We start from the raw sequence: 5,692 nt of genomic DNA, 5'->3' as shown, positions 1-5,692 counted from the left end.
CTTTCACTCGAAAGACAAGGAATGGTGCGTAATGAGCATAATGAGTGCACGCGTATGGATGGCCACAGCAGCAATAGGCACGTGATTGGAAATGCACAAATAAACACGCACGCCTAGCCTATAATTTATTTCAGGAACCTAAATATACAGGAAAATATAAATGAGAATAAAACAGTGGCTCTTAGGATATTGTAGAGGTCCCTCTAAACTTCTCAAAGGAGGCTTTCAGGGGAGCTCATGTCCCTATCATGGGATCCGAGCTCCCTGTAGCTTCCCCCTAATTCACACTGTTTTGTTACAGCTGCTGTACGTACGTTCACAGTATGGTTTCATGAACCATGCAAGCTGTGAGCTGGCCTTTCTAGGAAGTACCGCAAGTTCACATTACTGTGTTAAACAGGTCTGATAATATCCTCTGGGGTGGTAGTAGGCATGTTTTGTGCTTAGACTAAATGTTATTTATTTATGGTGTACTGGTTGACTGATAACACAGGCATATTGGCAGAAATGGTCACGTTCACATTTATGATTAAAATGGGACTAACTCTTTGGGAACTAGCCCACTGGTTGCAAAATTATTACATTTCATTTATCTGATGTGGAAAAGCTAGTGTTGTGTAATGAAAATTATGTAAATGTGGCATTTATACCACCCATGCATACAACTGTCTTGTGTCAAGGGGAAATTAGCTTTGCCCAGTATAAATCTGTTAATGAGAACCATGGGTTCACACATTAGTGCACAGAAGTTCATGGAACTGTTATATAGCTTAGTATTTTTTACCATGATTATTATTATTTATTTTTTTAGAACTGCAATCCTTATAAATGTCATGTTCTACCTGGGACTCTAACTCAGGAAGCTTCTACCGCTCTACCAAGAGGAAATCCCCACTTATCCAGGGGATGTATTGCGCTTATGACCTGACATTCAGGCAATACTACTTGTCAACCAGTAGATGTTCTACCCGACACCAGGGTCTTTCTCAATGGAAGAGTAGACCACCTCCAACCACTGCAGATGTGCTAGTTATATTGTATTAAAACTCTACCATACAGGTTGGGTTAACATAACGTTTTATTCATTTAAGTAAGTTGCGGATTGCAGGTGAAATTAGTATTGAATGATAGTATAAATGGCAATCAGTTCCATGTTTAAAAAAAGAAAAAGAAAATTGTGATGATGATGATAATGATGGCTGATGGGTTTAGTGCAAACAGACATATTTAAGTTTTAAAAAGTTTTCTATTCTCTTTTTATTTTCTTCCATCAATAATTTTCTAGTTTTCAACCAGTGGTCATAGCCTAGGCTACTTATTTATTTAGCTATTCAGATCTATTAAGGCGCCTAATTAACTTGACTTTGAATAATCATCATTTAAAATAATTTAAATGATGTCTAAATCCCAGTTTGTACAATTGTACAAAAAGCTATTTCACTCATATTAAATATTTCATTGGCATCTCTGCTGGTTCACCTAAGGTTACCTGGAACATCCTCCAGTTTCTTTTCGCTGGATGAAAGATGATGTGTGCAGGTGGGGTTGGATGATGTCGGTGCAGCGAAGAGCTTGGCGCAGTGCGTGGGCGCAGCTCAGCTCAGCTTGGCCCGGTACAGGGCGAGGAGGCAAGGGCAAACAGGTCGGGCTGGGAATGGAGGAGCATACAGCGGACAGCGGAGGTGTTGTGGTCATACAGACGTTCCAGCTGCACCGGGGTCTACTGCGAGGCCATGTCATGTTCTGAGAGAGCAGGACCATGGTCTGCAAAGGGCAGAGAACAGGTTGTTGGACACACATTCTTTAGTATTAGGAAAAAAAGACAGGGTCTTATAATGTTGTGGCTTCCCTGTGCATTCTATATGGACGGTAAGATAGGTGAGCAGTTTGTGAGTGAAGTGCAGTGATGGACGAAATACTTTTTTTTTTGCTTTACTTATGCTTAAGTAAAAGTATCAATACCACATGTAAAAATACTCTGTTACAAGTAAAAGTTCGGTATTCAGAATTTACTTAAGTAAAAGTACAAAAGTATTGCCATCAAAGTGCACTGTACCAAAAGTAAAGGTACTCATTGTGCAAAATGTCCCATTTCAAGTTTTCAAAATGTATAAAAATGAAAATAGCAGATCTACAAGCTCGTAGCTTGAAGATTAGGGACTGGTAGTACTACTACTACTAGTAGTAGTACTACTAGTAGTAGTACTACTACTACTAGTAGTAGTAGTAGTAGTAGTAGTAGTAGTAGTAGTAGTAGTAGTAGTATTACTACTAGTAGTAGTACTACTAATAGTAGTAGTAGTAGTAGTAGTACCACTAGTAGTAGTGCACTACTAGTAGAAGTAGTAGTAGTAGCAGCAGTAGTACTAGTAGCAGTAGTATTAGTCGTACTCCTTTTTTGAGTGTGTTAGGGGATGGTCTATTACTTTGCTGTCTGGTTTTGGTTTGTTTTTTGTATTTTCATAGAAAAAGCAAAAAGGCAAAACATGGTGATAATATTGTATGTAAAGTAACAGACAGTACCCGTCACGCTGAACTTGTCACCAATAAGAAATAATTGGAAAAAAAATATGTAATGGGAGAATTGCTTTCCTTCATCGTTATACATTGGGTAACAATGATGTGCATAACAATGATGAGCTAAGAATGAACTGAATGACCTGAATACTGGTGCTCCACAGGGCTGAATGTTGAGTACCCTCTATTCACTGTGTACCGATCTACGTCTACACCACAAACACCATCACAAGATACTCTGATGATGACACAACAGTGATTGGGGCTGATCTCTGAGGGCGATGAGACAGCATACAGGAAAGAGGTGCAGAACTTGGTGGAGTGGTGTTCAATAAACAGTCTAAGGGCACGGTCACACGTGCGAGTCAGAAATGTCAGCGTCCCATTCACTTCCATTCTATGGGAGAAAGTAGGTGGAGCGTGCTGTTGAGGCATTTTGACGCGATGCTTTGAACGTGTCCTGGGCGTTGAGTTCATTCAACATTGGCAAACTTTGACCGGGCGTCAGCCGCGTCAAGCAATTGAACTGAAGCACTGTGGTTGACAAACAAAATGTACAAACAAAAACAAAAAATGTATTATGCTATATGTACAACAATGGGGGGTGGGGTCGTCTGTCTAACGGGAAAAAGGTACTACCTCCTTTTTTGGCCTCCAGAAAGGTGAAATTTCAGGGCTGTTTTAAATGAGCCCAGCTCCAATGAGGTCCACTCCAACATTTAAGTCAAATGAACTACATACCAGAAACACAGAACTGCCCACAACCCGCAAGACGACACAGGACATTGACGCGTCTGACGCCTCGGCATGCGGTGGATACAAGGCTTCTGACGCAGATATGACACCGTACTTTAGATCAGCAAAACAAAAGAGCTCATCGACTTTGTCGACTCCTGTGCATAGAAAACAAAATCTGCCTTGTTCCACCTACTGTGCACATGTGTCACTGTCAATAATGGGCTATTTTACTGTCCATCAGGACCTTATTTCACTGGTAAATTCTAAAACAATCTGTCCATTTCATCGTAAATAGTCCACTTGGTGAAGACCGTAAGGTATGTAAGTCGAAGTTTCAAGTCAACTTTTCCACCAGATTTTGTTCTGTGGGAACGTTTCACCCTTCTTTTGTGCCTCTACAGTGTAAGTGTATTAAGCTTGTATTTTTGCATTTTCGTATGTGAAAATTTCAATTTAACAATTCTCACCATAACCAGAGATCTCTCTTCTCTCTATCCCTATATCCCCCTCTCTCTCTCTCACTCTCACACACACACACACACACACACACACACACACACACACACACACACACACACACACACACACACACACACACACACACACACACACACACACACGATTTCATACGGACAATAAAATGTCACGAGAGAAAAAAAAGGCATTCCACACCATTTCTTTCTTAGATCAAATGACACATGTCATGGTCACTCATTCTTTCTGTGTCTCTCCCACTCTCTCTCTCTTTCTCTCTCTCTCTCCCCATGCACTAATAATAAGCTATCATCTGGCAGACCACAAATGCACTGCTCATGGCCATAATCTTGTTGTCATCTGTCTAGCGTTGCGGATGATGTGCAGACACTCAAAGCCGTTTGGAAAGGGGGGCTGAAATCCCACAGCCCCAACGTAATTGGATTTTGAATGTGGTGTGTGTGTGTGTGTGTGTGAGTGTACTGCGAGGCAGAACACAAATGGATTTCATACAGCATGTTCATGAACACATTCATGTCTCTCTCACGCACGCACGCACGCACGCACGCACGCACGCACGCACGCACGCACACACGCACACACACACACACACACACACACACACACACACACACACACACACACACACACACACACACACATACACAGTGGACAAAGTACTCAACCCCAGTAGTGTAGTCAACTTATAGATTATAGATGCCTCCTGTCAAATATTACTCAACTACAAGTGAAAGTTGCTCTGTAAAATGAGTACTTGAGTTTGCGTTTAAAAAGTATTGAAAAGTACATGCTTTTTAAAAAATATTTTGAAAGTATTCAAAAGCACAAATTACAAAGCATATTTTCTTTTTTAATATCAATGCAATTGCAATTTTGACATAAAATAGGCAAAGATTTTCCAGAAATGTTCAACAAAATAAGATAATCAAAATAGCAGATCTACAAGCTCACAGCTTGTGGATCTGCTATTTTCACTACATATGGATTACAGTAAGTGGTTCATTCATAATGTACTTTTTTCCAAAAGTTTAAATGCTCAAGTAAAGAACCGTTACTCAAAACATTTACTTAGTTCGTTACTACCGCTGCACTGCACGCACGCTCCTGCACATACACACACCTTTGTTTTTTGTTTGTTTTAGTTCTAACGGACACATGCATGAAGTTCATAAACTCTTCTAATGAAAAGTACTAGATAGCCGGGTGGAAGTTCACCAGCGTGCCAGATAAAAGACGCTTCACTGACAATCTGAGAGACAAGACAGAAGGGCGGTGTGTGTGTGTGTGTGTGTGTGTGTGTGTGTGTGTGTGTGTGTGTGTGTGTGTGTGTGTGTGTGTGTGTGTGTGTGTGTGTGTGTGTGTGTGTGTGTGTGTGTGTGTGTGTGTGTGTGTGTGTGTGTATGTGTGTGTGTCTGTCAGAGAGAGAGAGAGATAGAGACTGTGAGGCTTTGTGGGTGTTTCTGTGTGTGTGTGTGTGTGTGTGTGTGTGTGTGTGTGCATGTGTACGAACGTTTGTGTGTACTGGATGAGTGCATGCATGTTTGCACACGCGCAAACTGGAAATATTCTAGAGGAGTGATTCTCAAGGGTACTGCTGGCTTTCATGCTAGCTAACCTGTCCAATTAGGGACTTAATATCATTAAGAAAACAAGCTCTAGCAATTATGCCTTTGGTGTCCCTGCTTAGAATACTAGCTGGGGCACAGGAATATTTGTCACATCTATTGTCTGGGCACTCTGGTTTTGACCCTTGGACTATATTCTTTTTTCTTTTTTTTTCTTTTATTGATCAAGGAACTTCAAGCTTACTTTGCTGTTGTACTCGTTATTAGACTCACACTGTATGAGAGCATCATTTTAATAGCAAAAATCTAAGAGCTTGTCAAGGATATGTCTATTGGGAGAAAATAATGTCTTCTGCAAATAACCATGAGATTTAAAA

The sequence above is a fragment of the Gymnoscopelus braueri genome, assembly GCF_963280865.1.
Source record: "Gymnoscopelus braueri genome assembly, chromosome: 10".
NCBI classification, from domain to species: domain Eukaryota; kingdom Metazoa; phylum Chordata; class Actinopteri; order Myctophiformes; family Myctophidae; genus Gymnoscopelus; species Gymnoscopelus braueri.
The sequence above is the reverse complement of the archived record's forward strand: the minus strand, read 5'-3'. Positions refer to the sequence as shown.